General features: G+C 49.3%; 1 long non-coding RNA gene and 1 pseudogene across 2 annotated transcripts in view; both read left to right on the top strand.

The window, feature by feature from the left end:
- Window positions 1-24,299, top strand: part of LOC309663120 — a 287,678-nt gene that overhangs the window by 242,646 nt on the left and 20,733 nt on the right. The window lies entirely within an intron of this gene.
- On the top strand, window positions 20,272-23,840 carry LOC309662929 (thioredoxin, mitochondrial pseudogene; annotated as a pseudogene). Its single transcript has 2 exons — window positions 20,272-20,307; window positions 23,192-23,840. The product of its transcript is annotated as a thioredoxin, mitochondrial pseudogene (transcript).

Genomic DNA, 24,299 nt, shown 5'->3' with positions numbered 1-24,299 from the left:
ACGCTAAAGAGGCTGCTGGGTCAACGTTTATACGCGGGTTCCGTGGAAATTATTTCGCAATTATTACCTGTGTGTACCAAACGGAACTTATTTAAGTTTCCAGGGTATTGGCAGTACGACACCACCACCACATGATAAAAGTGCTCAATTCCAATGCTTGGCCAAACAAGAATTGTCCAATACACTTAAAATCTGATAGCTTTTATGTAACAGCCACTTAATAACTATCATAATACCTGCTTGTAAGGTACTTTAAAACATAGAGGGCGTGGACTGAACTCATCATGGGATAAGAATGCCTGTTGCTGTGCACTTCAAGCTGTCAGACTTCATGAAAGATCACGGCACAGCTGGGTATCTGACTGGTATAATATGGGTGCCGAGGCGCTCGCTGGCTAATTCAGGCTGATCAATTTCAAGCCATTCTAGTGTAAAGAGTGAATTATTCATAAACGTTTAGGGAACAAATCATATGACCTTAAACATTCATGCCCCCCACCTCAATTTCACCAATCTTTGTCTCCGATACTCTACTGCTGGTCTGTTAAATGTACATCACTGTAATCCTCCCACACCCATGATTCCATTCAAACAGCTCGCTCTAAATAGTCTTTTCACAGTAGGAATGTACAGAGGTACGCCTGGCTACAGAACTTTATACAGAGACTAGTCTATCTATTTATACCCAAACAAAGAGAATACAAAGCACGCCGTTCATGAATACTAAGCGCTCAGCATTAATGACACCCCTTAATGATGGGTCTGCTGACCTCTAAGCCAGTGATACACGAAGCACGGATCTGGGCTGAACTCAACCACAGCCAGAGGAGGTCTGCTGGGTGCTGCCCTCCTCTCCCAGGAGCACCAAGTACGACAGCCACAAGCAGAGCCAGTGACCAGGTCGGAATTTCTGGCAACTCGACCCTTCTGGCCTGGTAATTCAGCATCCCTCATGTTTTCAAAATACCACCAAGCATCACTCTGTCCTTACTCTGGGTCTACCGTGTTCGAGGCAGTCCCTTTTTTGCCTTGGAAATTGCGCTGGCCTTAGTGCCGCCTAACACGCATCAGGAATGTCCACAGAGGAGTCCAGAGCAATCTGACGATTTTCTTTGTGCTTAGAACTTGAAAACTGCATTTTCTCAACACCGGGAAAAAGGGAAGTATGTCTTTTCATTGAAGATTTTCACTGAGAAGGAAACCAAAGCTTCGCAAAAACTGTCTTCCCAATTTATCTCCCTAACATCAGAACATTTCTCTGAAGTGTAGCACTGACATTTACAAAATTTCATTTAGACACCGTTAAGGACCATAAGGTTTCTCTGAAAAACCAGAGGGGAGGGGGAAGGGAATGCATGGTTACAAAATAAGAAGGTAGAGAAAACCATCCCAAAGGACGCAGAAAGGAAACACGCTCTCCCATATCCGACACACCTGTGTCAAGTGTTCACGCTATTAGAGCTGAACCGTGTCTCCCCAAAGCTCAGATGCTGAAGCCCCAACCTCCCAGGACCTCAGAATCTGGCTGTATTTGAAGACAGGTCTTTAAAGGGATGATTAAGTTAAATGAGGTCACTAGGGTGGGTCCTACTCCAAGAGGACTGGTGTCCTTGTAAGAAGAGGAGATGAGGACACAGACACACACAGAGGGACAACCACGTGAGGACACAGGGAGGAGACGGCCGTCTACACGCCCAGGAGAGAGGCCTCAGGAGGAACTAGCCCTGCCCACACCTGGATCTCACATTCCAGCCTCCAGCACAGGGAGGAATAAACGTTTTGAAGCCTGCCCCACCCTGTCTGTGGCACTTTGTTACGGCAGCCCTCGCAGACTAATTAATACACGCTATGCCATGCTCTGTGCCAGGCCCTGCTCTCGCTCCGAGGTATGGACAGAAAAAGCAGAAGGGAAGAGCTTTCAAGGTTGGTCTTGCCCCGGGCCCTCGTGTGTTTGGGTGGAACTCCGCTTTTTTCTCTACGCCTCTCTTTTCTCACCTGTATAATGGGATAATATGACATGAAGGCCATCATTAGGATTTCCTGAGAGAGTGAATACGCAGTACCCAACAGAACTCCTCATACATCCCAAGCACGCAATGCACACTATCGTTTTTAAAACTGGGCCGCACCCAGGCCAATTCAACCTGTCTCTATGAGGTAGGAATTGGGCACCAGAAAAATCTGTAAAGCTCCTGGGGGCTGGGGCAGAGGTGGGCACACAGGTGGAGCAGAAAGATGAAGATCAGGAAGCCCGCCGGGCCCAAAGGCTTTTTTACCTTGAATCTCACGATGCCGTTGTTAAATCCACACTATTATTATTCCCAAATTAAGAACAGTGGCCAGCGCTGGGGCAGTTCTGGCAGGGGGTGGGAGAGGCGGAAACAGAGGTAAATAATCTTTTAGGCGCGCCGATCCTACGATCCTACGGGACGGCCCAGGGGAGATGTGTGGGGGCAGCAGGTGACACTGCTCTGAGCCCAGCAGAGCCAGGGCGGGGAGGAGGGTAGCGGATCAGTGAGGCCTCACCCCTCAGGGGGATCTGGGGTACCCCCTGGGCCTCTCCTGCTCCTCATCCAGTTCACCAGCCCAGCCGGCAACGTGCTCACATCAACACGCCCGTCCCGGCTCCAGGGTTACCTGCTGATTGCCTATGGGACCGCTTTACAAACAGCCCAGGGAAAATGCTCTTACAGTGACTGTGTTTAATCTTTAATGTGAAACATTCCATTGTTTGAGAAGGGGAGCTGTTTCTAATTGAATACATCTACAAATACGATGAGAAGGTATGAATTAAGGTGAAAGGGTAAAATGTGCCATTGAAAAAACAGATGTATTTTGGAACAAATCCAGAAATGTCTTCCTCCTGTTACATGTTAAGATTTCACGGGTTGAAGTCAAGCCAGAAACACGCATATTTGTGATGGAAAGACAAGTACTACTCCTTAAAATTGAGAGACCAGCAGGATTTTCTCACTTTATTCTGAAAGAAAAATGTAAATACTTTTGAAGGGGTAGTGGGGAAAAAAGGAAACATGCAATACTTTAAAAAAAAGAGCACTGTTTTACCACTTTAAAGCCATGGATAATTTAAGAACATAAAAATATGTGATGTGGTCTGTTCATTAAAGTGTAAGATTTAGTATACATTGAATTTTAAACTATAATTTACCCAGACAACAATTTCAAATGTAATGACTGAATATGCTTTAACTGCTTCTAAATCCTGCTGGCAAAATTTAAGGAAACTCTTAATTTCTGCCAATTTATTAAGAAGCAGGCAAACTTGAGTACAGAAAAAAATCATTAATAAAAAAGTTTTCTGAACTTGGTGACCCCACAAGGTCAAGCAGACCCAGAAGCTACTTGTTTAACAAAAGAAGAGGAGCCAAGATGAGAGAAAAGACCACCTCATTCCATTAAAATAACATCTGGCTTCTTATCGACATGTGCTCATTTGAAAGACAACGATAAACAGGATCCTTCTCATGTTCGCTTTTCAAAATTACCCTTTTAAGTCGAGGAATTCATAAATGCTTTCCCTCACGTTTACGAGGTTTTCTATTCTGTCCTGGGTTGTGTTTACGCCTCCATGTGGTGTGTTTCTAGACATTAACCTGTTCATCCACGTTTTGGAGAGGAAAAGCATCTGGAACGGAGGTTTCCTACCAGTTTTCACCCACAGCCTCCTAAGCCCTTCTTGCTCTTCTTCCCTGTCAACAGCCGAGGAAATGCAGCACCCACGACCGAGGGTGGCGTGTCTCAGCCCTGGAAACCAGCGGGACTCCGGCTACTTCGTGGGGCAGCCGTGCAGAACCGCAGACTGCACTCCAGCTCCCCGCGCCTACGCGGATTCTGAGCTCATCGCACTCCTCGGGGGCCCATCCTTCAACCAGCCTGAAATTCTGCACTGCGGGCCAACGCTGAGTGTGCGATCACCCCTCCCAAGACGGGTGAGGGATGAGTGAACAGGAAAGGGAAATGAAGAGGGACCAACTTCCCTTACACAGTAAGTGGGTCACGGGCATGAAACGTACCGCGTGCGGAACACAGTCAGTAATAATGTCCTATCTCTGTATGGTGACAGATGGTAGCTAGACTTACCGTGGTGATTATTTTGAAATGTACAGACATAGTGAATCACTATGTTGTGCACCTGGAAATGACACAGCGTTGTAGGTCAATTAAACTTCAAAAACAATCAAACAGACAATCAAAGTCACAGAAAAAGAGATCAGATTTGTGCTTACCAGAGGAGGGGGCTGGGAGCAGGTGGAAGTGGACGAAGGCAGTGAAACGGTACAAACTCCCAGTTATAAAGATAAATAAGTACTAGGAATATGTAATGTACAGCATGGTGAATATAATCAACACTGCTGTATGTTACACATGAAAGTTAAGAGAGCAAATCCTAAGAGCTCTAAATAATTATTAGAAAATTATCAACAACAAAGACAGAAAAAGATTCCTGTCCAGAGCTGAAGCGATTGACCAGTGTCTAGCTGACCTGCTGGCAATAAGAAGTCAGGACTTGGACAAGGCTCAAGGAAACCGGCTAAAAGCAAAATACTTTGTGTAATTTCTCCCTCCTCTTAGATGGGCAGGCACGGGGCAGATAAAGGACATTCCCCAAGACTTTCATTAAAACTAAATTTGTTACAGGAGCTTAAATGTCCTGATCTCTGGAGAGCAGAGACAAAGGTGCATAATGGAGATGTCAAAAAATTCTACTTCCTGGGAATTCCCTGGCCGTCCAGTGGTTGGAACTCCGTGCTTTCACTGCCGAGGGCCTGGGTTCGATCCCTGGTGGGGGAACTAAGATCCCGCAGGCCACGTGGTACAGACAAAAAAAAAAAATTTCTACTTCCTGCTTCTCCCCTCTTCACAGTAGGTGCCTTCTGAATTATTACTGTAAAGAGAAGCAATCTTTTTTTTTTTTAAGTAGGAGATAAATATATTATTCTACCAAAGGACAAATGAATGTCCACGTGGATCCTGACGAGAGTGAAATGAGGTGTGCTCCTGGTGCCCGGACGGTATGGAGAACAAGACCATCGCTAGCTGCAGGCGTCTGCATGCACAGTGCAGGTCTCTGCTTCCCTTTACATACAAAGCTACGCTGCAAACTCAGTATCCACAAAGGGAAAAATAGGCACAAACACCAAAACCGAAGCTAACGTATCAATCATTTCAAATTAAACAAACAAAAACGCTGCTGTGGAAACCTGGAACTACTTGCGGTCGACATTTAGTGTCATGAAAACCAAAGCTTCAGCCATTCTCAGCAAACGACCTCAGCCAAAGACCTGAAGTTTGGAGGTGAGTCCTATGTCTCACCTCCACAGCCCACAATGTGGTCTGGGTTGTGAATGTAACTTTTGTATTTATTTACTCTCTGTAACACCAGTAATACAGCATCAACCAAAATGACAGTTTTCTCTTTTAAAAAGCCTCTAATGTGAAATGCAAAAAGTAAAAAAATAAAAGATTTAATGACAACCATGATGGATGAAATGTATTTCTGGAAAAAAACAACAACAAATAAACAGCCAGACTGAAGGCACCCAGAGACTTTTATCACAACCCAGTTCCAGCGCTCTCTCACATCTTTTAAAGTTTGAATCACGTATTCGACAAAAAGCCTGGTTTTGGGGAGCCCTGAGGGCATCCGTCAATGAAAGCAGCTGATTTATAAACAGAATTAAGTGATTATGAAAACACTGCGGCGTCATGAAATGCTTAAAAAGCACAGCATTGTTCCAAAGTTTCCTCGTGCACCTGCAACTGGGATATTGTCATCTGGTTCTGAAACACAAATATTTTTTCAGCTTTAAAAACACGCACAATCCTGTAGATCCAAAACGTGCCCAGTACCCTGTCAACGTTGTTCTTTCTTCCCCAAATCACATCATTAATAGCTATGCCTCTGGAGGGATGTCCAATCTTTAAGCTGGCAGATCTCAGTCACAACACATGTGTGTGTATACACACACACACACACACACACACACACACACATCGTGGCAGGGGAATACATCTGTGTCCCACTTTATTCAGGGACTTCAATATCAGCCCCTCGTCACCTCTGGGGACCCCATCAGTGATCTCTAGATGCTTTTTCATTGCATATCCCTCTCAGTGAAAACCTTTTAAGCATTAACTCCAACTCATGTAACCTATTAACTAGAGATAACACACAACAAACATTATATGCATTTTTCATAGACCACAAATAGACATTTTGTAACTATTAAATAAAAATACATAAACAGAGAACTTAAGTTTCTTCCTGCACTCCAGTAAATCCCATTGTCACTGCCAGAGGATATGCAGTCCACTTGGGAGCCCACTTTGTGAATTAAAACCTGAGACAAGGCATTTCTGTCACCCTCTACCCCAACTAAACATGGAGACTATTGGTGTCAAGGAAATGTACTAGGAGGCCCATGAAATTTATCAGGCAAGTCTAATTTCCACAGGCCTCTCCCCTTGTTCTCATCTGGTCTACAACAGTTTCTGTCATGCACTGGACACATGAGATCATTACTTCTTATTTTCACCAACTTCTGAGCTGGGTGCCCCTCCAACGCTGTTTCTCCTGGCAAGGCTTTTTGAAGAATTACGCTACAGATCTCTGGAAATTGTTGAAACTGGCACAGAATCATCGTGCATCTTAGAAATACAAACCTAATGTGATATTTTTTCATAATCAAATTAGGAGTTAAACCAAAGCGCGTCTCCCAAGACTGACCTGTGACTGTCAGGGACTGGCAACCCTTGTTTTTACGTTGATCACTGTGAATACTTGAGTCTTTACCAACACAGAGTTGGCATTCAAGTTTCAAGGGATTAGAATGCCTGATAAGATTCTGCTGGGAAAAGAACCTAAGGCAAGGACCCAAGTTTATTCTGTCTCCCAAATGAATCAAATGGTAGAGACATCAGTTCTCTGCTCAACTGCTTTTCTAAATACAGCCTAAAACTCGGCAACCACCTGGAACTTTATAGGTGCTGAGAATTATGTCTGCATACCGGTGCTACAGATGTCTGCATCATATGAACGGGGTAACATCCCTCCAACTCCACTTTCTCATTTCTCATCTTCAAACGGATGTCAAGATAAGAAGGGTACCTCGACGGGTAGAGCTGACCCAGCTAAGGCTAAAAATCACCCCAACGCACTAGAAACAAAAAGCACTGCTCAGTTACACAGAATTTTCTCCAGTTCCCAATCATGACTTACGTGGTCTTACCATATTAAAGTATTTGTTATTACTGATTTAAGAAATAAAATGGCATCACATACAGTAAGCTTCTTTTGCCCAAATTTCCATCTATTGGAAAGTTTAAACAAGCAGAAGTGTTTGCAAATTCGATACCGGATGTTCACACAAACTCTAAAGCCCAATGACAACGGGCAAGTCTATAATAGTATGAGCCAAGCTCTCCCAAGAAGCGGACAGTGTCCCTCTAGCCTTGCTCCAACATGGATGAGGCTGGGTGTCCAGGTTGCGGTAGACATGAGGAAAGTCTTCAACATCTTGGAGAGAGAGAAGGTGATCATCACGCCGGTGGGGCGGTGGGGGGGGGGGGGGGGGAGGGGCGGGGAGAGTCCTCACCTCCTCCTGCCTCTGTATTCTCCCTGGGGGTTGGTGTTAAGTGTTCCAGAAAGGAAAGTGCTCCGGGCTGGCTATCTCGGGTCATATTCTGGGTTCCAGGCTCAAGGGAAATAAGCAGAGAAAAACTCTCATGTTTTCTTTACAGTATTCAAGCTCCATCCACCAGGATAGGAAAAAATGACAGGAATTCAAGGCAGAGACACTCTCTTCAAGAATAAACACTATGAATTTTGCCGTGAGCATTGTTTGTGCTTATTTTACAGGGTCTCCTGAAACTGGGAAACTACAACACTCGTAAGAGTTATTCAGAGGCACCCCACAGCCCAAAGTGTCTTCTGAATTGCTGGGGTCTTTTTTTACAGTAAAACATGCAACTAACTTAGCAATGTTAAGTTGAATATTGTTTACTTCAATCATGGGTAAAATGTTAGTTAAAGCATGGAACATAGTTTACTCAAATTGCTAGTTAATATAAAACCACCATAATCCTTAACCTACAAAAGTGTTAAAAAAAAAAAAAAAAAAAAAGAGCCTACGCAACATTTAACGTGTGCCTTTTCCACATTACAATCCGCAAACACGGGGTAGGAGAGGCCTCAAGATCAGCTCATCAAGCCTTTCACTCTACACGTGAGGACACACACAGGTTCAACAACTTCACACAAGCAGACAGGCAACACAAGGCAGGACACAAGTGACCAAAACGCCAGGCAAAGGATTCTCTAGAAAACATGATATTCCTTATTTGATCACAAATAGTGAAATTACGACCCAAGGTAAAATTCAGGTGAACAACCACATAGAAACACAGACGTAGGAATTTATTTCTACAACAAACTAATGCAAACACAACTGGATATTTTTAGTGTACTTTTTGGTCACGTTATCAACCCACTGGGAAAACCACGCCTCTTAATGTGTGTCCTGTTTTTGAAACTAAAGACATGAGTCTAACCTACTGATGCATTTTACATAGTACTGCTCCAGAAACAGTCTCTGAAAGTGCATCCAAAAATGTCCCATCTCAACTGATTTGGCAGCAAGGATCAACTGGCATAGGAAATGTGCAAATCCTATAGGCAGCTCCAACAAGATACCCGATATTTTTTCACTATGATTTCTTACAAGTATTAAGAAGCTCTAAGTTTTGGCTTTTCCTTGCTTTTGATAATATCCACAGTGCAAAATCATTCTGAGAAAAACACATGGGCCCAAGTGTGCCACAGTATAAAATTCATGAGTCAAGGAAGGTGCTCGAAGAGTGGAGAGATTCACTATTAGGCATTTCATCCTGAGTTAAAATGTGATTACCAAGACCAGGAGAGCAGAGCTGATCGGCAGGTGCCCCGAGTTAGGGGCTGAGAGAGCGGGGAGTATGGAGGGAAAGCACCACGGACACCTTTGGGGTGACGGAATTTAGTTGTTTGGTATCCTGATGATGGTGGTGGTTACAGAAATTTAAGCATGCTGAAATTCATCATTTATCACATAGTAAATTTAGGAAATATACAGAGAATACATATGTGTCTGAATACAGCACGTGTGTGTGTTTGTGTGCGTATGCCAGCCCTGAAATTTAACTTAAGAAAAGCAAGCAAGCAATTGATGGAGACCACCGTAACTAAAAAAGATATATTATTACTGTCATTATTGGATATTTCCACACCAATTCCCAACTTCAGAGTAGAGGAAAACCTAAGGACACTGGGCTCCAAGCATGATAATAATCCTCCTTCTGTTAATACAAGCCTGAGAAACAGATTTTATTTTCTTTCTCTCTCAAGAAGAAAACTAAGGCCAGAGAAGGTAACATGTGCCCAGAGGCGGTCAGTGCATGGTGAGCTGGCTGCAAACCAAGTGTCCCCGACCCCATGACCACCAGGAGCCCACAGGGCCCCCAACCAGGCTGGGCTTGGCGCTCCTCTTGGGCGGGGGGGGTCACAGGCCACGGGGCCACGGGCTGGCTCAGGAGGACCAGACTCCAGGCGCCAGCAGTGCCCATTCGTGGGAGAGGGCCCCACTGCAGGTCCGCACCCAGCTGCCCCCAGCCGTTCACGAATCAACTACTCACAGGAGAGGACAGGGCCTGAAACAGCATCCAGAGTCCTGCAGGCCGCAAACGCCTCCCACACTGATGTGTCCGCCCGCCCTCCCAAGCACGGCGGTGGAGGTTACCCCAAGTCCAGGTTAACCGACATCTCGCTGGGCACAGAGAGGGTCCGAAAACAGCAGACAGGTACCAGGTGTTCCCCTGATAAATACCCAAGTCCCAAGAAGCCGACCAAAGGTGAGACCCGCTAAATCTGCAATGACATCCGCAAAACCAGCAGGAAGGAGCCCTGCAGGCGCGCTGGCATCGGGGCTCTAAAATACTCGAGTTGAGACAGAGCTCAGGCGACTCGCAGCCGCCCCCCCGCCCCCAACACCTCCTGGCCTTGCGCCGCTCCCGCCATCCACTTCCCACCTCCTCCTTTCCCTTCTCATTTACTTCCTAATGTATCCCAAAACGGCCTACGGGAGCCGGAGCCGTGAGAACCACAGCGCCGGATACCTATCTTGACATCCAGCTGCCCGTGGACCTTGCTCAAGACAGGACTGCACGGCTGACAGCAGAACTCAGGGCTGGTGTCTCCACCCTGGCATCACGGCCATTAAGCACCGGGTCGCTCTCTGGGGTGGGTCTGTCCCGTGCACTGTGGGATGTTACGCAGCATCCACGGACCCCCCCCCCCGCCCCCCCGGACGCCAGGAGCATCACCGTCCCCCTCCCCCAACTTGTGACAACCACACGTCTCCAGATATTGCCAAAAGCTGCTTGACGGTAGGGGACAAAACTGCCCTGAGAACCATGGGCTGACCACAAGCTTCTAGAGCTCAACGCTGAAAACACGGTTCCAGTAAGCCACCATCTCCGCTACCTTCGTCCCTACGACGTCCCTTTCTCTCGAACCTGCGAGTCACACGCTCCATCTCCACCTCTTCCTTCCCAACTACCAAGAACAAACCAAAGCCATGGAAACGGTACCCAACTTCCTCCATCAGAAGAAAATACTCTCTCCTCTGTTTCCAAGTTTAAATTTGCTCCAATTTAACTTTTCAATGGCTTCCAGTTCACATCTGCAATCTTCAATCAGGCAGTGGATTCTCAATAAATATTTGACGACGGCGATAATGCACAGAAGTGCTTTGCAGGAGGCGGCCACCTCCATGGTCAAGTTCCCGGGGAGCACATTCCTTAATGACTGCGTTTTTCCCCTGAGGTTTTAAACTCATTTTCTCACAGCAGGCTCTCTTTCCCTCTACAAACATGTTGACTGTTTGTCCCTTCCCACATCCAGCGTTTATTTTGGTTGCTGGGTCTCGCTCTACTCACGTGGCCGGGGCCATCCAGTTGGTCGAGCCCCATGGAAAGGATGGACAGGAGGGAGGGCCAAGGAGGGCAAGACCCGAGGGAGAAACTCACATCCAGTCTCCACTCACGAGGCCAGTTACTTCCTTCACGCTAAAAATAGGTATGGAAAAAAAAAAAAAAAGTTTATCTTTCCAACTTAAAAAACAAAAAAGTTTACAAAATGACTTTAGTCTTGCTTCCTGATTGAAACTATTTTTTAAACGTCTTGGGTGGTGAAAGATTAACAACTTATTGGAAGTCACGTACTCTTCCTTTTTAAGGGAGAAAAAGGAGGCAAATGCAAGGTATCCGGGGACACCACACCTGGGACAGTCTCGCCTCACAGGGCAGAGTGATCGTGCTTGTCCTCTGGCCCGGGTCAGGCCTGGCAATAACCACGTGTGCAGAGCCCAAGACCCAGACACCTGGCGGAAAGCTCAAGGAGGGGGCAGCCTCAGGGTTGGGGTGTGGGGTCCTCCCTCCCAATAGGTAACTGATGAAGGGTCTGAATTCCTGACACTCAGGACCTACATGAGATGGCTCTTGTGGGCCTGGCTTCCCTCTGCAGGAACCCATTGCCCGCCTCTGGAAGAGAATCATGGATATCCCAGGTGTCTCAAAAGCTTGACAGGTCACAGCAGTCCTGAGAGAAAGCAAGAGTGAGGACAAATGGCAGAGGGGGATCTGGGAAGTCACCTCTCTCACAGATGCAAAACTGGGTTTTTCCCCCCAACCACAAATAAAATTTCTAATACGTTGCTATAAAAAAATACAAAAGACTATGCAAAGAACACACCAACTAAGTAATAAAAATAACATCCTGACTCAGGGACCAGTATACAGGAAACGGCCAGCACTCAGCCGCTTTTAAAAAATACTTTGACTATTGTTAAGCCTCACTTTGTTGGAAGGATTCCTGATCAGTCTTTTAATAAGAGAAGATTTGACCCTCAAGAAATTAAACCTTAAAACTTAAGACATAAACTTGGGGGGAGGGGTAGGTAGCCCATGGCGAACACCGCTTTAAACATATCAGATAAGGCCTCTACATCACCTAAGGCCTCTAAATCACCTACGAGGGGCTTCACTGACGGTCACACCTTGGGCTCCCCACCATCCCAAGAGATGTTCGCCACGACACACTCAAAGGCAGGCAACATGGGGACTGGCTATGCCATTTTTCACATGGGGAAACTGAGGCACAAAGACACTAAATGCCGTGTCCAAGGTTAAATACTCAGTGAGAGACTCCAGCTTGGAGTTCTGGTTTTCTAATTCAAAAGTGATCCAAACCACCTCAATCTAAAAAACCACAGCTGTCAACCTCACTGAAATCACTTTCCTAGGTCACCTGCTAGCTGAAATGGGCCTACCTTTTTTTTTTTTAAAAGTCTACCAGTAAATTATTTCAAACTCTTACAGCCTCTCCCCTCCTCCCACAAAAAGTAAACTAACTCTCTTTACTGCCTTCTTTATCAATCCTTACTTGCAGTAACTATAGAGAATCGCCTTCCAATAGAACATTCTGCAAGTTCTGCGCTGTCCCAATATGGCGGCCACTAGTTACACACATCTATTGGGTATGTGAATTATGGGTAGAGCACTGAAAGAACAGAATTGTTTATTTTAGTAACAACAGAATTGTTACTGAATCTTAGTTTATTTGAATCTAAATATGCACATGTTGGCTAGTGGCTGCCACACCAGATAATTAAGCTACAGATGAAAACAATCTTTCCACTGTGGTGGACATTTCATGATTTCTGCTGAGATTCATCTAGGTGTACAAACAGATTTCAATGTAGGTTCTTCTGTGTGGGAGAGGGAGAGAAAGAGAGAGAGAGAGAGAGAAAGAGAAATGGTGTGTGTGTGTGTGTGTGTGTGTGTGTGTGTGTGTGTGTGTGTGTAATTTAACGAGCTTGTCTCCAAGTGGGAAGATTCACACTATGTATACACAGGAAGGCAAAATAACACCAAGCTTAAGAGCTGGGCTTTCGGAATCAAACAATCCTCCCTCCACCATATATTAACAAGTCAGTGTCCTCTGAAGTAGAATGAAAATAATTGCTGCACACAGGGCATTAAGTGCCTGTAAAATCCTCACTGCATGGCATTAGAGTAACATTAGGAAAACTACTCTACCTGCACAATACCATAACAACTAAAACTTACAGGCAGCGTTGTAGTTTTCAAAAAAATTACACGTACATTCCCTCTTTCTGTCCTTGCACTACCCAATGAGCACCACGATTTCAGTTCCCGTTTTTATTTTTACATACAGAAAACGACACTCAGAAAAGTTACAGGACTTGAAGGTCAACGGTAGAGCAGAACAACAGGGTGGGCCCTTTCACTAGTTCAGGCCAAACGGGGACAAAGGCTGCTTTTCTAGCAAAGCGTTAGGTGTCCTGATGGAGCTGGACTCGGGCTCTATTCCTCTTTCTGCTGGCTAGCGCTGAAACCCTCCTAACAGCTCACCCAGGTAGACTCATGATGCCATCACACAGATGAGAAAACTGACACTCCCATGGTTAAAGGTGAGATTCGAGACCAACTAGGATACCACACACTTCATTTAAACACCCAAACTTTCAGGAGGGGTGAGCTTTGGGAGATTTAAGGGTCAAGGTGTGAAATTTAAATGAGGGGTGTTGACAATTCCCAGAGTGACTTAAGCCCTGGACAGAAGCACAAGAAGAGCCAACCTCAGAAGATCCAATGACACACACCCTGCTGTGCACAACACCAAATCAACACCTGAAGTCTCCATTTTCGTCCCACAGGTGTGTGTTCCCTTCAGGTCTAGAATATCCTTAAGGGGCTATCTTAATAAGTGGGTCAAGTGATGCACTTCAACTTTCATCCCTGGATTCATCATCCAGCTGGGGGGTTTTCCACGAAAATCTGCCGTACGTTTGAGATATTAACATCCCTAAACATAAAAGAGTCATCTTCACGTCTCAACTGTTCCATACTCAACATTCGCGCCCCCCTCCCACCCATCGCGTCTTTCCTAGGAATGACTAGTTGTAAACTTTTCATAAAATCGTCCTGGGCAATTTCCTACACCGAGGCCACCGTTCAGGACGGAGGAGTGGCGCTCCCCTCCCCCTCCCAGGCTGGAGTCCCGCCCCTCCCCTTTCAGGTTAACCCAGGGACCCAGGCGGCGCGCCTGGAGAGAAAAACATCCAGCAGTCAGGTCAAACCACATGTGACAAAGCAAAGCAGAAACCGTGGCACAAGGAATAGGGCATGGGTTTCTGTTTCTTTTGGGGTTCTGCTCTACAACATCAGCGACAGAAAAGAAAGAAGGAAAAAAAAAAAAAACACCCCACCTCCGACTCTAACTTTGTGGAATTTCCAAAGCGAGGGGCTCGGAGAATGCGAGGCCGTGCTAAGAACGAGCCCCCGCGCGGGCCTCACCGCGCACGGACAGCGCACGTGAAGGGCAGGCCCTAACCCAGCGCCCGCGGGCCTCTGGCAGCCCCCAACTGTCAAGGACCCGGCGACCTCCGGCGACCCCCGAAGGCGCGCCCCACCCCGTTCCGAACACCGGCCCCCGTGGGCAAGGTCCCCCTGGGGAGCAGCGCCCAGGACGCGAATCTGGGGGCACCCCTCCCCCCAGCCCGGGAGCAACAGGTCTGCAGCCTCCCCAGGCCGCTCTCCGCAGACCCGGCCCGACCAGGGACGCCCCCCGTCCGCCGAAGTCGCCCCCAGCCCGCACTCCTCGCCCGGGCTGGGGAGCTCCCGACTTCCTTGACGGTTTCTGCGGCTCAAGAACTGAGCCGCCCAGGGCCCGCGCCGCCGCGCTTCCAGCCGGCCCGGGGCTGGCCGGCCCGCGCCCGGGGATGAATGGGGCTCCCCTCCCCCCACGGGGGATCCCGCGGCGGCGCACGTCCGTCCAGCCAACCCCGGGTTGGGCAGACAAAGGGGCACCGGGGGACAAATCGAGCGCTTCCCCAAACTTGCCGGCCGCCTCCCCCGCCCCGAAACAAAGGAGCCCCCCAGCCTCCGCCCGCCCCCAACGCGCCGGCACTTTGGGGAGCAGCCAAAACGGGGTATTGTGCAGCCTGCAGGGAGCGCGCCGCACCCCAGCCCAAGCCCGAGAGACACTTGGGGACCTGCCCCTCCAAAGCCCCGGAGGCGGACGGAGCGTGCGGGCGCCCCAGGCCGCCGGCCTGACCCCGGAGGGAGGGAACCGCCGGCCCCCATGCGGGACAAGTTGGCGTTCCCCCCCGCCCCACCCCGCGCCCGGCCAGCCGGCCGGCCGAGCCCCGCGCACTCACCTCGCCGCGAGCAGCGCAACTTGCGGCGGCGCCGCCGCCCCGAACCTCCCTCCGGCCGGCCGTCGCCGAGCCCGGGCCGTGCCGCGGCCGAGGAGGGCCCGGCACCCGGAGCAGCCGCGCGCCGCCCCCGGGCCGCCCCCGCCCCGCCGCAGCCGAGTCCCCGAGAGGCGCGGGCGCTGGAAAGTTTCGGATGCCGAATGGCGGCCGAATGGCGGCCGAATGGCGGCCGAATGGCGGCCGAATGGCGGCCGAATGGCGGCCGAATGGCGGCGGCGGCGGCGGCGGCGGCGGCGGCGGCGGCGGCGGGGCGGCGGCGGCGGCGGCGGCGGCGGGGCGGCGGCGGCGGGGCGGCGGGGCGGCGGCGGCGGCGGGGCGGCGGGGCGGCGGCGGCGGCGGGGCGGCGGCGGGGCGGCGGCGGCGGCGGCGGGGCGGCGGCGGCGGCGGCGGGGCGGCGGCGGCGGCGGCGGGGCGGCGGCGGCGGCGGCGGGGCGGCGGCGGCGGCGGCGGGGCGGCGGCGCTGGCGCCACCTCGCTCCCGAGCGCAGAGAGTGCGGGGGGATGGGGGGGGCTGGGGCGAGAGCGGTGGCGGCGGCAGAGGGCGGGACGGCAGGAGGGACCCGCACGGGCAGTGACCTCCGGGGGGAGCGGCCGCTAGCGCGCCGACCCCGGCCGGGAGGACTGCCAGGGAGGCCGCCTCCGCCGCCGGGCCGGCCCCTCCCCCCACGGCCCCCAGCCCGCACCCTCCCCCACCGCCGGGGAACGGGAGCCCGGGTCCTCCCCCCCCCCCGACACACCCCCCACCCACACGCCCGGGGGGGGGGGAGGGGCGCGTCCCAAGCCGGTCCCTCCCCCACGGAGGGTGAGGCCACCAGGCCTGCCCTCCCCCACAGCCAAGAGGGGGAGAGTCCGCCCCCAACACAGCCCCTCCCCCAGGGCTCCAGGGAAGACTCGCGTCCTGAGCCGCCCCGTCCCCACGGCGGGGGAACCTGCAACCCTCCCCCGTCCCTCACCCCTGACTCTGCTCTCCCCGCCGCGCCCGGGGTGGCTGAAGGGAACCCGGGTCTCCCTAGTGTATCCGAACCCCGTCCCTTCCTCGTGGCCTCCATGCGGGCGGAAGGAGACGCAGGCCTGTGCCCACCCCGTCCCAGGCCCGGACCCAGCCAGGAGGGGACAGGAGCCCGGTCACCAGCACCGCGGTTTCCAGGGGAGGGGGGAACCGGGCCACCGCTCTGTTACCCTCCCCCACCTCCAAGAAGCAGCCGCCCAGCTGCCCTAGCAGAACCCCTGCAACCTGCCTGAGGACGCCGCTCCCTCAAAATCGGCGGCCGGCAGGGCACCCCAATGGTCTCCTCCCCTCCCCGGAAAAGTGGGGGCCCAGGGGGGAGCCTCGACCTTTGCAAAATGCCTCCAGTGAAGAGCCGGCAGTGCGTGGGGAGAAAGAAACTCGGGCCCAGCGGGGTGGAGGCTCCCGGCGGGGGCAGGGGGAAGAAGCCGGGCGCTCGGGCCTTCTCACCCCCGCCCCCGCCCGGAGGCGTCGGGCCTCGGGCCCCAGCCAAGTGCTAAGGTTGCCGCAGCTCGCTCGGCCCAGCTCTGGTGAACCCGAGGCCCCAGCGCTCCTGCCTCCCCTCCTGCTTGGCGACAACTGCCCCCCACTCGAGGCCTGAGTTCACTTAAACAAACATCTGCACCCACCCGCCGGCACCTTGGGTGTCTGCTTTGCCGAATATTTTAGAATAAGTTTGCCCCTCCCTTTGGCGTATAAGGAGCTTCGCCCCAAGAGCCCAGTACACACTCAGCGTTTTACACTGGCACCTCACTTGCTCCTTGCTGGGACACCGGGCCATTTGCTGTACTGGTTGTGCAGAGAGGGGGCCCGAAGTGAGTGTTTAAGGGGCTGGTCCTCCATCAAAAAGGCAGACTAAAAATTATGCTGCCAAATATTGCTGTGAAACGTCAGTGATGTAAAACGACGGTTGCTGCACATTATTATTAGAGCACATCAATAAAAGATACACTTACACAGTCTCCATAATTGTGAATCAGCAGAATAGATTTTGCCTTATTTTGTATCAGTTGCCATTCAAGGCCCCCCAAAAGGACGTGGTGGGACCTTCCCTTGAGCTTGCCCGTCGTTGCTCCCGGGCTCCCTGGGCTTGTGAGGACTGATGCTGAGGTATTAACAGGCAATCGAAAAACCAGGGGGGCAACAGAAAACCCGAGCGAGCTCCTGATGCAACCCTGCCCGGGTTACACGTGCTTCCCTTCCCCCACCGCCTGCTGATGGGAGCGCTGCGTTTTTTCCGCCTGTAGGGTCACATTGTGGTTGATTGATTCTCCTTTCGCCTTGCTCAGTCATTCAGATTTGGAAAGTAAATAACAAGTTGACAGCATTACAGCTCTCGCCTTTACTGGGACACGGCCCCCGGCTACCGCACACTCTCGAGTAGCCGCGCAGCCAAACTGGCCCTCTGGCTTGCCAGCCGTGCTTGTCCTTAGCCGCTTGGAAATTCCGAACTGAACACCATGAAAAGGTTCCTTGGTATGTTTTGATTACTTGGCAGACGCCAATCATTTAAAGTATGAGAAAGTGGTGGAAATCCTCGCTTCCAAACTAGGACCCGGTGTGACCACTTTTTTTACAGCTGGTCTTCCGTAGCTAACAATGCGAGGGAGCTTGGAATCCATCTTGCCTGTTTGATCGTGTCCCAATAATCCCAACGATCTTCTTGCAAGTAAGGAGTCGAGCACTTTTACCACAGACTCCTAGGAGCCCCCAGGGACTCTGTAAGACCTCAGACAGGAAACGCGACCCCCTACATTTATCCTAATAACACCGAGAAATTCCACCTTCTGAATGCTAGACGGGTGGTAGGAACGTGTTAAATTAGACTATTTTATTTCATCTGTTTTGCAGATTTTTCGAATGGTGTAAGAAAAGAGGAGAAAAAGCACATTAAAGTAGAGCAGGAAAGGAGCTAGTGCGTTCTGACAAAAGTATAAAGGTTAATTTGGAGGCCGTGAGCAGCAACGATCTACACAGGTATCCACTGCACAATATCTATATTCCAAACAAGTATTTTTGGTTGCTGACTGCAGGGGGCTGGAATACAAGAATCCGCTCGCAACAAATGCTATCAGTATTCCCCCTAAACAGTAGCCAAATGTTTAATAAAAAGGCAGCAGGAACCCACACAAATATAGTCAACTAATTTTTGACAAAAGAGCAAAGGTATTTCAATGGAGAAAGAATATCCTTTTTAACAAATGGTGCTGGAACAACAGACATCCATAGACAAAACAAACAAAAAAATTAATCTAGCCCAGACCTCAAGGCTTTTCACGGAAACTAACTTAAAATTGATCATGGGCCTAAAAGTCAAAAGCAAAAACATAAAACTCCTAGAAGATAATGTAGGAGAAAATCTAGACGACCTTGGGTTTAGCAGTGAGTTTTTAGATACAACACCAAAAACATGATCCGTGAACAAAAAAAAACTGATGAATTGGACTTACTGAAATTAAAAACTTCTGCTCTGCAAAAGACACTGTTAATGAAAAGACAAACCACAGACTGGGAGATATATTTGCAAAATCCATATCTGATAAAGGATTATATCCAAAATATGCAAAGAACTCTCAAAACTCAACAATAAGAAAACAATACAGAATAAAAATGGGCAAAAGATCTGGGAAAAAAAAACTCACCAAAGAGATATACAGATGGCAAACAAGCATATGAAAAGATGCAGAATATCACATATCACAATGAAAACGCACATTAAGACAAAATATGGGGAATTCCCTGGCAATTCAGGGGTTAGGACTTGGCGCTTTCATTGCCAGGGCTGTGTTCTGTCCCTGGTCTTGGGACTAAGATCCCACAAGCCACGCAGCTCGGCAAAAAATCAAATGCTAACAGGGTGCTGAGCAACAGGAACTCTTCCGCGTTGCTGGTGGGAATGCGAAACGTAAGACCACTTTGGAAGACAGTTTGGCAGTCTCTTACAAAGCAAAACATACGATCCAGCAACCATGCTCCTAGGTGTTTACCCAACTAAGTTGAAAACTTATGTCTGCACAAAAACCCGCACAGGAATGTTCAACAGTTTTACTCACCAAACACCGAAAGCAACCAAGATGGTCCTCAGTAGGTGAATGGATAAACAAACTGTGGCACAGCCACACAATAGAATATCATTCTGCAATAAAAAGAAATGAGCTATCAAGGCATGGGAAGACAAGGAGGAACTTTAAATGCCTATCACTAAGTGAAAGAGGCCAATCTGAAAAGTCTACATACTGTATGAGTCCAACTCTACGGCATTCTAGAAAAGGCAAAACTGAAAAGATCAGTGGTTGCCAGGGGTTCTGGGGATGGGAAAGAAGGGACGCATATGGGGAACACAAGGGATTTTCAGGGCAGTCAATGGATTCTGCATGATACTGTAGTGGCAGATACATGACATTTTGCATTTGTCCAAACAGGTAGACCTGTACAGAAACGGAAGTGAACGCCAATGTCAGCTGTGGATTTTATCAATATTGATTCATTCATTGTAACAAATGTACTACTGTTACACAAAAGATGTTAACACTGGAAATGGTGTGTGGGAGGAGGAAAATTGGGAACTCTCTGTACTATATGCTAAACCGTTCTGTACATCTAAAACTGCTCTTTAAAAAAAAGTCTATTATTTAAAAAAAAAAAAAAAGACAGTAGGAAGAGGTGTTAAACTTCTCGTGAGAATTACTGCCCAGTTTTCATGGAATCCAATATGTAATTTCATCGAGGCCCATCTAACGGCTCCTAACACATAGGCCAATATTTGTTTGCATGACTGGCCTACTCAGAAAGGCCTGCGAGTCCAGGAGTCGTGTGCTCCATGCCGCAGTGGCCTCTCGGTGATGTTTGCAGAGCATGTCTCAGCTGTGAGGAAGCATCTGCCACAAGCTTCTCGTATGAAACAAAGAAGAGTGGTATGCTCGCCAACTTCACTTACAACCCTCTGGCCGAGGTTTGCTTTGGGGCTTGCTTCTACTTTTCCTCAGGGAGACTGGAACCGAAACTACAAAGGGAGATGGTTGTATCAGGTGGTAGCACGTGGTGAACGCACTTGGAGAAGTAAACAGGAGTGAGGACAGAGATTTCCATCACCTGCCTGCCGTGGATGTGAGATGAGGTGGGTGGTCGCCCCTTCTGCTCCCCTTGACCTGGGTAGGCATCCAGTCTTTTTTTCAAGATAGGATGAATTGTGTCTCCCGCCTCAAATTCATATGTTGAAGTCCTAACCCCCAGCACCTTAGCATGCGACTATTTTTGGAAAGACGGCCTTTAAAGTAGTAAATAAATCAAATGCAGTCATTAGGGTGACCCTTCCTTACCCAATCTGACTGGTGTCCTTATAAGAAGAGGAGACTGGGACACAGACATGCACAGAGGGAAGACCGTGTGAAGACACAGCAAGGAGGGAGGACTCGGGAGAAACCCACCCTGCCGACACCTTGACTTGAACTTCCAGCCTCCAAGACTGTGAGAAAATAAGTTCTGTTTGTTTCTCATTCTTTTTGGCTACGCCGAGTGCAGGATCTTAGCTCCCCGATCAGGGATCGACCCCGTGCCACCTGCATTGGGAGTGCAGAGTCTTAACCGCTGGACCGCCAGGGAAGTCCTAATAAATTTCTGTTATTTAAACCACCCAATCTTCGGTGCTTTGTTATGGCAGCACGAGCAGCAAATGCATGTGAGTTATTGCTGTTTCTTTTCTATTTGGAATGTCACATTCACTTCACATCCTTTGAATACTGAAAACACCTCACATTGGGCATGGGGATGTTCGTGCACAGTGTCGAATTTGATCCTCCCAGTAATACTGGAGGGCAGGGATTTTTATCTCCAATGCTCAGAGTAAAAGACTTGGCCCAAGAGGTTAAAGGATTGAGAGGAGGGGGTTTGTAAGCACTTCTACGCCCCAGACCTTCTTTGGCAAGTTACTGACTATATTGATTACCACTGCATAAATACATAAAATAATATACATAAGATTACAAGGAAACTCGATTCTGTAAAAATATAGTTAAATTAAAAAAAGAAATTCCAATGTCATAATACATGTGCTTCTTTCTCAGTACTTCCAATCATAAGCTCTAGAGGTGGTACTAATAACTTCTGTCATTTCAAAGTAGTGGTGGGTACAAATAAAATCTGCTTCAACTCTAACCTGCTCTGAAAATACATCAGACTTCTCTTGGTGACAAATTGGTAACAAATCAAAGATACAGTTAATGCTACTGTCATCTCCTCTATAGTCATAGTTGTCAGAAATGCTCAATTTGGGTTAACTGCAGAGGTTTTCCCCATCCATGTTCATGGACCCCCTGCAATCTCTCCCTGGGACCTTCCTGCCAAGGGAGGAAGTGCAAGCTGCATCCCATGACTCTCTATGGCCCTTCTGCCTACCTAGACTCATCCATGCCACCACCATGGACCCCCTCCCATGGCTCATGGGCCGGGACCCTAGAGTGAGATGACTTTAAGGGGATGCCAAAAACTTACTCATCCAGATAAGTAATACGTGCTTCCCTGGTGGCGCAGTGGTTGAGAATCTGCCTGCCAATGCAGGGGACACGGGTTCGAGCCCTGGTCTGGGAAGATCCCACATGCCGCGGAGCGACTAGGCCCGTGAGCCACAATTGCTGAGCCTGCGCGTCTGCAGCCTGTGCTCCACAACAAGAGAGGCCGCGATAGTGAGAGGCCCACGCACCGCGATGAAGAGTGTTTATTTTGACAAAATTCAACACCCATTTATGATAAAAACTCTCCAGAAAGTGGGCATAGAGGGAACCTACCTCAACATAATAAAGGCCATATATGACAAACCCACAGCAAACATCATTCTCAATGGTGAAAAACTGAAAGCATTTCCTCTAAGATCAGGAATGAGACAAGGATGTCCACTCTCACCACTATTATTCAACATAGTTCTGGAAGTCCTAGCCACGGCAATCAGAGAAGAAAAAGAAATAAAAGGAATACAAATTGGAAAAGAAGAAGTAAAACTGTCACTGTTTGCGGAAGACATGATGCTATACATAGAGAATCCTAAAACTGCCACCAGAAAACTGCTAGAGCTAATTAATGAATATGGTAACGCTGCAGGATACAAAATGAATGCACAGAAATCTCTTGCATTCCTATACACTAATGATGAAAAATCTGAAAGAGAAATTATGGAAACACTGCCATTTACCATTGCAACAAAAAGAATAAAATACCTAGGAATAAACCAAAAAAGAAAAACAAACAAAAAAAAAAACTGGTAAATGAAAACAACATTTAAAATTGTGTTGTCATTAGAGTATACACAAAGTAATTGAAGCTGTAGGTATAGAAGTGATTGCCTTGAGAAGACATGTATAATAAGGAAAGGAAGAAAGGAAGGAAGGAAAGAAGGAAGGAAGGAGGGGAAGAAGGAAAGCAAGAAGGAAGGAAGAGAAGGAAGGGAAGGAAAGAAGAGGTCTTCAAAAATAGGGAGATTTAAGTGGCATTTAAGTAAACCTGCCAAAGGGAGCAGTGGCAATCAAGGGACCTGAGTATTAATTAGGAATGACTGATCACGTGAGTCCCATGAGGGTAGGGATCACATCTGCTTCTCATTTCTGGAGCAGAGCACCTAGCACAGTACCTGGCCAGTAGATGCTCCATTCACAATTGTCCAGTGTTGTCCGTGGGGCAGGAAAGCTACAAATACCATTGGCTGCGGCAACTGGGTGACTGGGGATGTGTGCAAGCTGGATGGCAGGCAGTGAGTAAAGAAATGAATAGGGAACAGAAGTGCCCTTGACCGGTGGGGAGGGCCGCGTTGTGCACCCCTCTGCTCTCGCTGCAGGGAGATGGCTTAGCGACTTCTCCTGGGGAGGTTCCTGGCCTCCATAATCTGCAGGAAGCCCTCTCAGAGTCAGTGGGCGCCCCTTGCCTCCAGGGCCCTGCAGACCCCACAGCGCAGTCCTAATAACCTAACAGTAACACCCAGCCAAGCCCAGTCAATATACACCACCAGAGTCTGTACAATGACCTTTAACATCCAGGATGGACCAGACTTTCAAGACTGAGTTGTCAACAGTGAGACACCAGTGGTTGTGGATTTCCATGCACAGTGATGTGGTCCCTGCAAGATCCTGGGGCCAAGGTTAGAGAAGGTGGTGGCCAAGCAGCATGGAAAGGTGGTGATGGCCAAGGCGGATATTGATGACCACACAGACCTCGCCATAGAGTATGAGGTATCAGCTGTGCCCACCGTGCTGGCCATCAAGAATGGGGATGTGGTGGACAAGTTTGTGGGCATCAAGGATGAGGACCAGCTGGAGGCCTTCCTGAAGAAGCTGATTGTCTGACAAGCAGGGAAGCGTCCTGACTGCCCCTGCCCACCTGGGCCCCGTGGTCCCGGGGGACCCAGATAGAACTCATAGCCCTTCTGTGCCGGCCCTTCCTACCTCCTTCCTCTGCCTGGCCCCTGTGGGTCCGTGCTTTGGAGACCAGGCCTCCAAACACAGGAGCCTCAAGTGCTCGCAACCTGGCTGACCGCCAGGGTGGCCGCCCAAGGAGCGGTGCCGCCACCGAGCTGGGACAGCCGTCTCCTCACCCACTCTCTGCTCCTTCTAGGGCTTGTTGCCGTGCTCCCAGGATGCTGGGACAGAGTTCCGGGGCCAGCCTGCAGTAACAGCTTGGTCTCCCTGCTCCCTTCTGATCTGAACCCCGGTGCCTGGCTCATCTGCCTCCTGCATTTTTCTTTCCTGCTGCTGTTTTGTAAAAAAAAAAAACAAAAAAAAAAAACAGAAGAAGCAAAAAAGAAACCCAGGGCTTCCCTGGTGGCGCAGTGGTTGAGAATCTGCCTGCTAATGCAGGGGACACGGGTTTGAGCCCTGGTCTGGGAAGATCCCACATGCCGCGGAGCAACTGGGCCCGTGAGCCACAATTACTGAGCCTGCGCGTCTGGAGCCTGTGCTCCGC

The sequence above is a fragment of the Balaenoptera physalus genome (genome assembly GCF_965194825.1).
Source record: "Balaenoptera physalus genome assembly, chromosome: 6".
Classification (NCBI taxonomy): domain Eukaryota; kingdom Metazoa; phylum Chordata; class Mammalia; order Artiodactyla; family Balaenopteridae; genus Balaenoptera; species Balaenoptera physalus.
Note: the sequence above shows the minus strand (reverse complement) of the source record. Positions and strands in the feature narration are given on the sequence as shown.